This window comes from Zophobas morio, unplaced genomic scaffold (genome assembly GCF_036711695.1).
Source record: "Zophobas morio isolate AGI-343-1 ecotype UQ-CSIRO unplaced genomic scaffold, CSIRO_AGI_Zmor_V1 ptg000058l, whole genome shotgun sequence".
Taxonomy (NCBI): Eukaryota; Metazoa; Arthropoda; class Insecta; order Coleoptera; family Tenebrionidae; genus Zophobas; species Zophobas morio.
Genome location: NW_026972163.1, coordinates 3,972,528 through 3,985,138, shown reverse-complemented (window position 1 = coordinate 3,985,138; position 12,611 = coordinate 3,972,528). Strand labels below are relative to the sequence as shown.

The window sequence follows — 12,611 nt, the reverse complement described above, 5'->3', positions numbered from 1 at the left end:
TTTATTGTTATGTTGCGTAACGCGGCAAGTGCTACACTGACTTTGTGTATAATTTTGCCAGCCGTCGTTGCATGAACACCACTAAAATCTCCAACTGTCTGAAGGAAAGAGCCGGTGGCATAAAATCTCAACGCCAATAGTATTTGGTCTGTCGGAGAAACAGCTGAATTTCTACTTAAGAAAATCATTAATTTAAAGAAAATTAACTCCAAGACCCGCATACCTCTCCGTAGGATGTCTTAAAACGTTGTCCAGTTCTTCTATTAAATTTTCGACTGTTCGCTTCGATAAACGAAAACGCTGAAAAAATTCTTTGTAGTCCCACTTTTCAAAGTGGTTTATTCTTTCCCGAACCACTCTTCTTTTCCTCAGAGGTAGTTCCTCATCGTCACTGAAGGCATTTAGTTCGTAGTCGTTCATTTTTTAAACTAAATATGACATTTGTCGTAGTGTAATTGAAAACTGTCAGTTAACTCATACTACATGTGCTGGTAAAGTTAACTATGAGTAAACTTCAGGTTTAAATATAACTATACTGCGTACGGTGAGAGATTGAGTGACAGAAAAGTCACTAAATCTACGTGAAGAAAAGTGTACCATCCGCGCGAAATTTGAAATAGTGTCCACTGGAGAACAACTCTCACGAGAGTTCTGGTTTTGATTTTATACCATCTTTAGTCTTAAGAAACCCTGGGCAAGCGATACGCTTACCCAGTTGAGGGCAGACCCGAGCATGGCCTTACGGGCTGATCTTGGAATTATTTTTCGCAAGCGCCCTCTCAAATGGACACGTACCTTAAAGAAGCACTGGAGATGAGAGTCAGAAAAATGGCCTAACCTTAGTAATGGAACTTTCAGTAGTTTTAGATTTGTAACAGAGACAGTGACAGCCAGCTATGAGTGACAGCGTAGGAATTTCAGTGTATTTTATAGTGTTAGGTTGCTGCCAACTTACATGTCAACTGTCAAAATATCCCAATCTCTCGCCGGAACCACTATATCAATTGAAATAAGGAACTTTGCATTTCACTATAGGTTAACTGTTAACCATAAGTTAACTATGAATTGAAATAACGGGCCTAAGTGGATTAAACTCCCTAACTTATTTTAGACGCATTCAATAAATTATTATCGGCAGAAAAAAACAATTATATATCATTGGCGGCTGGTGCAAGAAAGGCAAACGGGCAATGCTCCACCAAAATGAAAGCACATTTTTAAATGTGAAAATTTCGCGCTATTAACAGTTATTTATACAGGGTTTTCATAAATGATTATAGGGTCGCAGTAGGTTATGGATGTGTGCCGCCTTTCGCTTTATGTGTACTTTACTAAATGTGTCCTTGGGCATGACAAGCACCACATGCATCTGTATAACTGGTTGCCTAAATGCTTCATGATTAAATATCGAAAACGCATGCGTCAATAAACATGTGACTAATAACATAACAAGGCGATACTGGCGATAACAAGTGAAATTTTTGGTTGGCTGTTGATATACACACGCACAAATTCCAATAACTAAATCATCCACGGAAAAAGAAGTTCCACGTTTAGGAGTATATTTGTAATGAAGTGCAGGACGCGAAGCGCCCGTGTGTCCTTTCAAAAAGTTAGCACGCGTTGGTGACCATAAAAAGTTAGGTTATGTTAGCAACGGCTGCAATGCTGCAATTAAAGAATGCACGAATGCGAAATTTAACAAATTTTTGTGGCAAAAGGAAGCATTTGCATAACATTTGAAGATGAGGAACGTGATCAAAAGATGCTGTAGAAGAGCTTTGCACAAACAGTTTGTGCGAAATCGAGAAGCGCGTGTTCTGCGCGATGTTACGGAGTTAGATAAGCGCAAATGTAGTTCATTTTCAAACTGTTTTTCAGAAGTTGAAGGCGCATTGATGACCAGTGGGACCAAGGGCCTTTGGTGGTTAAATATGCCTTTATATACATGGACACCAGATGCATGTGCTTAGAAAGATGATTTTTGATTAAGAACTCAGAGCAAGAGTATCTTTAATGGTGTATACAAATTTGACAAACAACGCATTTTAATGTCTGATAACTACATTTCCTATCCATCAGTTCTACTTCATGAAAGTTAGTTTTGGTTTGTGAGTGCATTAAATGTTTTACAGCAGATTCTTTAGCTACATTATCAAAACTTGTCTGGGTGGCAAGTTTATGGGACTTACTGACCAAAAGGTCATGGTGAATAGCTGTAAGTCATAAAGTAGATGAAATTCTTGACCAAGATGTATCCTTCAGTAGTTTCTTCAGTGTCTAAATATGTTTCCAGCCCTCTATTGGTTTACCACCAAAATATTTGTATTTCAAAGATCTGTGCAAAGATTTGGCGTGCATGTTGGTGTTAATGCCTGCGTTCTTTTGATAACACTGGGCCCATGACTTCATGCGCTCTTTATTTTGAAAGTAGTAAGTGTTTAAATAATTCACAAATTTACTTTTTACCAAAAATTTAATCAGCTCTTGCTTCAGTTTTATAAATTTATTTTCATCTGTTTCTTTTAATACATAATGTAATTTTGTAAGAATCTGATTTATTGTTCCAGGCATTCCAATATGTAGCTGTAACTATCATCTGTCATGAAATAATTGGGTACCAAAACCGATATTAATGATTTTATTTCACCAACCAGAACCTCTTATATGTTGGTGTCCTTTCAGTTGGACAGAATAAATGTTACTGGATAATCAATATTTTTATCATCTAACACATGGACTTGTGGTCAATTCAATGTCATAGAGGTTTGTCCCATGTGTGCCATCTACACAAATGATTTTGGCGCCATATTTTTTTAACATATACTCCAGCCCACTGTACATGGAAGCTAATGCAGTCATTTTTGTGCAATTTTTCATGTTCTGATGCACAACAAGATTTTCCTTACTTCATTTACAAGATATATTATTTTTTCTGCAATGTGGGGAATGTCTTTCATAGTCAGAAGATTAAATCTGGTACATGAACTGAGTTCTAGATTTTTAACAGTTTCAATTACTTTTTCGTGTGTTAGACCAGTGCGAATTTGTTCAACTAGATATGTCGTTTCTTTTGTAGTTAGGGGTTGACAGCGAAGATCATTGTGATGAACAACATGAATAGCAATAAACTGAACAAGTACCACTGAGGAAGAATGATCAAAGTGAGCTGTAATTCGTGAAGGACAGACTCCTTGCATTTTGATACTGCCACTAGTTTTAGGAGCTCGTATATTACATTTACTAACAGAATTTGCTAGATTACTTCTGACATTCATAGTAGAAAATAATAATTCGTCATATAAAAGAATTAGTTTTTAACTCTAAATCTGCTTTTCGTGTAAAAAAAATCTTCCGTTTTCTTAAATTGTAGATCCTTTACTTCCAACTCAATGTTATAAACGATGTTGAAATGATTCGTTAGTAAGTGAAAACGCTGAAAGTTTTCAAAGCATAGCGGACAAATTATTCTGCTAGTTTTTAATATTTTTGAAATTGTCGCCGTGAAAATATCTTAGATGTCGATTTGTACTTGAAATTATTTCACACAATAAGCACACTTTGTTAACACTTCAAACTTTTGGATGCTCATACTGAAATATGTTTTGTCATGTCTAGTGCTTGTTTTTACTTAATAAAATAATAGAACTTTATCTGTCCATTGTCCTTTTCATAAAAATTACACGAAATTCTTTAATTAGCCACAAAACAATAGTATATTACAAAATTAATATTTCACTTCCCGCCACAAAAGTACATATTCAACGAAAATGTATAAACGTAAAAGATAAAAATCCAAATATAACTTTGACTGCTGGGTAGCTTCTAAACCCTCATCGTAGAGTCATATAAAATCAAGGACCACCAGATGGGTGAACGGACACGGATAATAATAATCAGAGTTTTTACGGTTTGAGATTTCATTCAGTTCTATCAAAAATTTTATTGTACATAATAAATATGTAGGTATTTAGAACGTAGTGTGATTTCATTTTAAGTATCAAGCTTCAAAATATACTTTCGTTGCTAATTTTAAAGACTAGTTTTTGATTTTTGTTGTTTTTTTTGTGTACAGATTCGTTTCAATGCAAAATTAGGTCACCCACATAGAATTTGAACATTTGAAATTACGCGGGCGTAATTTGTTACCCTCATGCGCGGAACTCCAACATTCTTGATAGTCAATTTGTTGTTAAAAATAAAAATAATTCATAATGGAATAAACAAACAAATTTATTGTGGTTAAACATCACAGTAAATGTTGAAAATGTTCACCATTTAGTTCAAGGCACATATTCACTCTCTTTTTCTTACTTTCAAAAATGTTCTGGAACATCCTTCCATCAATGCTTTGAACCCATCGTTCAATTTCATGTTGCAACTCTGCCAAGTTATTCATTTGCCGTTGAAACACTTTGTCTTTCAAATATCCAAATATTGAAAAGTCCAATGGCGTAAGATCTGGGGAACGTGGTGGAAATGCATGCTGCACTCCTAAACTTATTACACGATCGTCATAATGTTGTTGTAAATATTCCAATGTAGCACGTGCAGTGTGTGCAGTCGCGCCGTCCTGTTGAAAGTACCCTAACTGCAGCTCTTCGTCATCAAGTTGTTGAATAAATGGTTCCAAAATCTGTTGCCTATACCTCTCTCCAGTCATAGTATCTTGAAAGAAAATAGGTCCATATATTCGTCTACGAGAAACTGCCAACCATACTCCAATTTTTAAAGGATGAAGAGGCGTCTCTACAAAAACATGTGGATTTTCCGCGGACCAAATTCTAAAATTTTGCGAATTGACATAGCCAGATAAATGAAATCATGCTTCATCACTAAAAAATGTAAGATCCAGTAACCCGTCATCATGAAAAGTATTCTGAAACCAATTGCAATATTCTACGCGGCGTTATTTTGTAAGGATGCATATGCAATCGTTTTTTCACTACTTTGTGACATGTGGTTACGGGAACTCCTGACTGTTGAGATAATCTTGTCAAAGATGTTTGGGGATTCTGCTCGAGTCTTTCTCTCAAATCATCAACAACTTCCTCAGATACTGCAGGTCTCCCAGAAGATTTCCCTTTGTTGACATTGCCAGTGCGAACAAATCTGTTGATGACATCTCTAATGTGAGCCTCTAATGATGTTTCTTGAATTTCCAAATCAGGGTAATTGGCCAGATATTCTTGCTTACAAGCGGCTACAGAATACAGCCACGCTCCGTCTACGAATGTCCCATTGCGATAATAAGACATAACGATGAAAGTGTTTTGCTCAACCGAATAAACCATTTTCACGGTCTTCGCTTCGAGCACAAAGTTTTCGCACGCAAGCACCAAGAGCCTTGAGAAAGGCTATTTTGTTGTTTTAAACTTGGATCAACGAGAATTACTGTAAATCACACTTGGAAAGTGGTAGAACAATAAAAGCGATGATTTTAAGTGACAGGTTACAAATGACAAGCACAATGACAAGTGAGAACTGTCAAATAAGACAATTTCAGCAAAGCGGCATTTTTGAAATCCATGGCCAACTACGCCCTTAGAATCATTTATGAAAGCCCTGTATATCAAGGGAGCATTTCCTCCCGCGGATTCAGGTTGTGGCCCGACGTGTAGCGGAGGGCCTTAAGAATCCGAGAGAGGAAATTGCACTTTGCTCAAGTGATATATATATATATATATATATATACGTATCCAACCGTCGTTACCAAACCCAACATATTAAACAGACGTTACCAAGCCCGGCTGTTTTTCCGAGTATAATTTAATAAATTTAATGGTTTTTGCAATAACAAACTTAAAAAAAAGTAGAGGGGTAAAATTATTCCTTGAAAAAAGTTAACACCATATTCATCCAACGTTACCAGACCCACTATGTCCAACAGCTTTCTCAGTCCCATTTCAGTATAAATAACACAGTAAACCGACGTTATCAATCCCGACATTGTTGCCACATTAAATTTATGGAAAATCGCTTCACATTGTATAGATCTGTAAAATTTCTTGTGTATCTTGAAAGTTGGATTTACAACCAGTGGATATGCAAAAGTGTGACAAAAGAAAATAAGGAAAACCAAAAATATATCTTATCTGCCTGTCTTTTTGACGCCATGAGCGCCATGACAAACGGATAACTCATTAATAAAATAAACGCCAAGGCGATTTTTTTATTAACAGATATGCAAGTTTGATAGACATTAGTAACATTTTCTTTTTGCTAGTTGTACATGTCTATCGAGTTAGTTCAACCAAAATTTGGATACCTATTCCCACCTAAAATTTTAAGAAAATTTATAAAATAACATAATTTTACACTTGCGATTTATTAATGCAATTTTTATTTGACTTTTGGCTTACAGATTTGTAAAAAAAATGTTAGCACAAAAATTTTCTAGTTTATTTCATAAAGTTTTTAAATGATATCTAAGCTTTTCTTACACATAACATAAATCACAAATTAAGATTTTTTAATATTAACATCCTAAAAAAATCGAAATTTTTACCACAAAATGGTACAATATGTGTTAGAAACTTTAAGATTGATTTAGAGATCTAAAATTGCATATTCTTTAAGAGTAACTTTAATATTTCAAATTATTAATTAAAAAATTTAAGAACGCTAAACTAGTAATAAAAAGACCCTCTTCAAAATAGTTACAATGCTCCATAGCAATTATTTAATCAATACTTGTTAATAAGGGCGATTAATAATCGCCTATTAACAAACGAGTTGGTTGCAATACTTCTCCGGTGATTGCAATTTCATACACGAAACTGCTAAAAATCAGTTCCAAATTTCATAATATTTATAACATTTAAATAAAAAATTTCACATCAAGTGCGCGGGGGTATACCCGATTGCTGTATTAACCCATTAATATATAAATCGTTTATAAATAGCCGTAATGATTTCGAGACAGAATCACCAAAAAAAGTCTAGCTGGCACCTTTAGAAGCACAACAAAATGCTCCATTATTTTCTGCAATTTTAAGCTTGTCTCTGTCTATATTGTTAAATAGAAAAAAATAATTTCATGAATTATCGGTAATCTTAGTGTCAAAACTCAATGCATAAAACGTTTGCAAATTTACAGGTCCTCGAAGGATCTCGATCCTTTAATAATACTTAGCGTGGCAAACGCTACAATGAAATTAGTACATATGAAATCCATGTGTCATTTTAGTTTTCGTGTACATATTTTGTCTGAACCATATGAATTCTGCAAAATAATCCTTATGCTTGCTGAGACACATTTTAAGACTATCATCTTTCTCTAGATTGTCTGTTTCCCATCTAAGTATACCGGGTGCCCCACGCAGTGCCGAAACGAAAGAATATTTAGGTATAGGCGCACCTTGCGTTCGGCGCCCCTCCTCTACACATAAAAGTGCAATTTTACAGAACAGTTTTATTTATATTTTTTAATAAGTACGCAAAGCAGATACTATGATCAAATATAAAAAAAGAAAAAAAATCGAGTTTATACATATAGGTATATAATATGTATAAATATTATATAAGTTCAAAATAAAATCAACATTAAAAAACCTGTCGCACCGGCTACATGTTTCTGAGTTCCCGTCAAAATAAAAAAAGATTAATATGACATAATTCTTGGTATAGTTTTGGAAATTTCATTCTACCCTATAAAATTTTATTGACGATAACGAGGCGGACAGTAGTACAATAGTAAGAAATATTTATGGCTCACACCAGTTCACTCGAATTTGATTAGAGCATTTGCCAGGTAGTTGTACTCATAAAATAATGGTCATTTCTGTTCATAAGTAAAGATGGTCCCTGCCCCTACCCGGATTATTCTCGTTTTTCTAACATCTGGGAATTATCGGCACGCGACAACTTAAGTTGTAAATATCTCTTGCTATTGTACTACTGTCCATCTCGTTATTGCCAATAAAATTTTATAAGGTACAATGAAATTTCCAAAACTATAGAACATAATTTTTGGACGAATTTGGCGCCCCTTGTCGTTGGCGCCCCTAGGCAAGGGCCTACTCAGCCTATAGCTGGTTTCGGCACTGGCCCCACGTAACATTTTCGGGCGCAATAACTCAGGTATTTTTGAACGGATTGTTATGAAATTTGAAATGTAAGTATTTTGATAGGTGAGTATTAATATGAACCGGTGAGAATAATCATTATCTTGAAAAAGTAAATTTTCCATGCTTTAATTTAATTTTGAAATAATTAAGTTTAATTAATTTGCATCACTTGATTAAACATGAAAAATAAATACTGTATGCAAAAATTCATCTCCGAAATACGTCTGGTTAGCCAAACCGATAAGTTATTGCGAAAATAATTCAAAAATTATTAAAAGATAGGTAGCTATGGAACAAAAAACTGCTATCCTCGCATTTTGGACACCCTTGCCGGAATTTGATACCTGTTTGTCAAGCGTTATTTTTTTAATTTTAAGAAAATACTAATTTTCAGTCATTAATTTTTTTGAGACAGCTGTATAACCAAATCTAAAAAATATTAATGCAGTGATAAATCACAAGTATAAAGTCATCATATTTTGCATATTTAAGATAGGATTTATTTAGCAAAATTTTGAGGTGATGTCATCAATTGTTTTTTAGGGTGGATGAGCAAATACATTCTGATCAAAGATTTACCATGTTTATGATAATCTTAAACATCTCCATGATTTCAAAACATTCGGTTTTGCAGTTCCTGATTAAATTAATAAAATAAATCACGCATTCAATAATTTTTTTGTGTCATCCTGTTTATGCAAATTCAAAAAATATGAATAAAATGCAGATTTATACCGCAAAATTTTGATGTTTCATAATTTTGATTTTTTTCCAAAATTCTGCACTTTTCGGGTAAAACTCAATACGAAGTCATAAACTACATGTGTAGGACTATGTTATTTCATACAATTTAAAACCCATTTACTATGTGCAATTTTAAAGTGACGTCATCACATTGTTGGTGAGGACGATTAGACAAATTTTGGTTAGCGTTTTACCATCTACATAATATTCCTAATTACTCGTAAATACAAAATTTGACAACAATCGCCCCGTACTTTCGGAGATTATCTGTCTAATAAAAATCCGGGGCTGCAGACAGACGGACAGACGGAAATGGGAGACCTATTTCTTCGTCTTGTAGGGGTAATGAAAGGTCGAGAAAACGTAGAAGTAGAGAGACGGCCGATGTACTTGATTACAATACTTCCTTTACTTACGCTCAGTAAGTAAAAAATCAACTAAATGCGAAATTCTAACGAACAGAAATAAATAAAACATTTGCCGACAAATATATTCATTAAAAAAAATTGAATAAAAACTAAATGTTGCTTTAAAAAGATTGTTGTCGAAATCTACCAATAGATGTACAAATTAGATGTTGCTAAAAGAATGATCTCTGTCAGTTAATATTAAGTGAGGATCAATTAATTTAGAATATAATCAAGTTCCTATCTTCAAATAAAAATTAAGTAAAATATGGATACGTAGATCATTACAGCGAATTTGAAAATAAGATAGGATTAAAAAAAACTACACTTACAGAAGCATACAATTTTGCACTTTGCAAATTACATTCAGTTAAACGCTTTGGTGACCTGACCTGACCACGTTCATTATAACTGTAAGTGCTCATTCACAATGGGCATAAAACATAAGGATGTCATAAGCATTAATGCATAAGAATTTATGTTTAGTGCTCTATGCTTCTATTCGTTTACAATGAGCATAATGCTTAGGACATCCTTATGCTTTATGCCTCTTGTGAATGAGCACTTATGCTCATTGTGAACGAATACAACCATAGAGCACTAAACATAAATTCATATGCATTAATGCTTATGACATCCTTATGCTTTATGCCCATTGTGAATGAGCACTAAGGCATAATTATGCAAAATTTTGAGGAGTCGTTTTCTAATTTCTGAAATTAATTGCCAAATGTTGTATAATTTTTATATATTTTTCAAAAAATTTACATACATATATCGTTTACTAAATATAAATACAACGATCTGATTTAAAAAAGAATAATTTTTAACTTTCATTTGTTTTTATCTACGACATACAACTTTTGTTTTTTAAATGACACCAGACACCCTGAATATTTTTGTAAGATTCATGTAGAGATTTTTTCTAAATTTATTGATGTATCATAGTGTACATAATATTTTCAAACATTAATAATTTAATACATCATATTTGCAATAAAATGTTTTGAGTTAATAATGTTTTCGTATAGAAGTTTCATTTTCAAATTTAAAACTCCTATACATTAATAAGTGTTATAAACCGTGTTAAACTTGCTATGTAACAAAAATTTTGGTACATTTTTCAGTTACAGTTACCTTGCTATAAAAATTAAATTAATTTTTACCACAACTTTTTAACAAAATGCGAAACATGGTACATCAATGTATTCAGAAAAAAAAAATCACAAAAATTAAAAAAAATATCTAGGATGTCATTTAAAAAACAAAAGTTGAATGTCATAGGCAAAAAAAAGAAAATTAAAATTTAGTTTTACAATTAAGATCGCAAAACATTTAAAATGATTTAATTTGATCTATTCAAAAAAATAAGATAGCTACGGTCCCGGGCTATTTTTTTTTTTTCGAACATATGGTATATTTAAAGTAAAAAACCTTATCTTTATTATTTTTATTAAACTTGAGGCTGAATTATATATTTAGTTAATTAGCATTTTACCCCCGTCTCCACGATAATCCTAAACTGTATCTAGAATTTGAAAATACTCTGTATAGTATATAATTTTGGAAATTGTCTCTAACAAGAACGGCGGACAAATGGCAATGAAAGACATAATTTTTCATATTCTAGGTCTAATAAGAGTTATGTAACATCGAGAAAACATGAAACTAGCCATTCCTCAAACGATTCATTGTAAAAATGCTTTATTAATTCAAATAACATATTTTTACTTCATGCAAGCAGTCAGAGACAAGTAGAATAAGAAAAGTACTCATGATTTTCTTAAATACTGAACTGATCTGCTAGAATGCAGTGTTGCAGATTTACGGATCTGGTAACGTTGGTCCGATGTGGACGATTTTATGCAGGCAGATATTATATACAGCTAAGCGACACGACGCCCTCTGCAGAAAAGGGGAATGAACTATTTCTGTATAAAATTTGACGTTCAACAGTTTTACCAGACCCACTTTTTTATTTCAATTTTTAATTGTACTGGGCCCAAGAAGGCGATATACATGGTTAAACGTTATCAGACCCGAACCCGGGTCTGGTAACGTCTCAAAAGGTCTGGTAACGTTTACTAGATATAGCGAGTCGGGACTGTGTAAGCGGTATAACCATAGAAATAATATTATATGGAAGTAACTTAGAGAGAGATGCGCGTTGTCAACACAGTCGGACAGAGATGGGTTTCTTTGGGTGGCAACACATTGGCGCGAAACTGCCCGGCAATGTGTTTCTGGGAGGTTTCTTTCGTGTTCTCCCATGGTGTGTGAAGGTGTTTTGTTTGCAAAATTACGTTTAGTGGACTCAAGTTACAATTATTTAAATTAGTAGTGTTCTTAGGTTGCATTTTATCGAACTATTTGTTAAATATGGTGAAATCGTGTTGTGTTGTGTTTCACAGGTAGTAATTACATGTTGTATACAAACGAAGGATTTCGCATAATATAAAAATTTTGTTAGATTCCCTAAACATCCCGAATTACGAAAAAAATGGATTATAGCTACAAAAAGGGAGGATTTTATACCTACTGAAAATACTCGTATTTGTGGAAAACATTTTCTAGAATCAGATTTCATAATCCATTTTGGTAAAAGACAATTGAAGAAAGATGTTATTCTCAGCGTCTTTAATTTTCCTGAACATTTATGGAAAAATAAAAAAAGCAGAAGAATACTTAAGCGAAGGCGTTCATTTCCAACAAGGTACCTAAACACACTTACTTTACTCATTAATCAATATTATTATTTTTTAACTCATTTTTGGTTATTGTGTTAGTTAATTGTACGTGAATTTAAAAAATTGATCTCGGTAGAGAATTCACACAATTTAATATGTTTAATTAAATTAGTTAAACTGTTAGTTTTTCCGAAAGTTTAATTACTTTTATCCTAAAAATTCAGATTTCCAAATGTTAGCTTGAAAAAACAATTATTGTACACTATTAGATTCCGGTAACTTGTAGAAGATTGTTGTATTAACTGAATTCGTAATGTATTGTAGATTCTGCACACATTTCATTTTATTAAAAGAGGATTTCCATCGCTTAACACGATTTCTGTTATTTTAGATTATATATAATTATAATGTAAGCTGTGAAAATATAGTTTTCATTAATAAACGTTTGTTATAATAATTTGTTTGAACAAATTCGGAAGAAAACGTATTAATTCCCGTGCAAATGAAGCGTTTCTTGCCACTCAGCACGTGACACCCAGTCAGCCGTCCTTTCCCCACTGACGCATAACCGGTCTAGCTATTTCTCTCTTATGTTGATTACACTCGCCTGCGTATGGAAACGTATACAAGGCTCCATCCACTCCTTTATTATATCAATGGGTATAACAACTATATATATATATATATTTGTATCAAGTAGAGAT

The 12,611-nt window shown here is 33.2% G+C and overlaps 1 long non-coding RNA gene across 1 annotated transcript; it reads left to right on the top strand.

The window, feature by feature from the left end:
• Nucleotides 1–1,590: 1,590 nt before the first annotated feature.
• LOC135143146 (uncharacterized) lies at nt 1,591–2,912 on the top strand. The gene is made up of 3 exons (XR_010282695.1): nt 1,591–2,218; nt 2,297–2,433; nt 2,571–2,912. It is a non-coding gene; the product is annotated as an uncharacterized LOC135143146 (long non-coding RNA).
• Nucleotides 2,913–12,611: the final 9,699 nt, after the last annotated feature.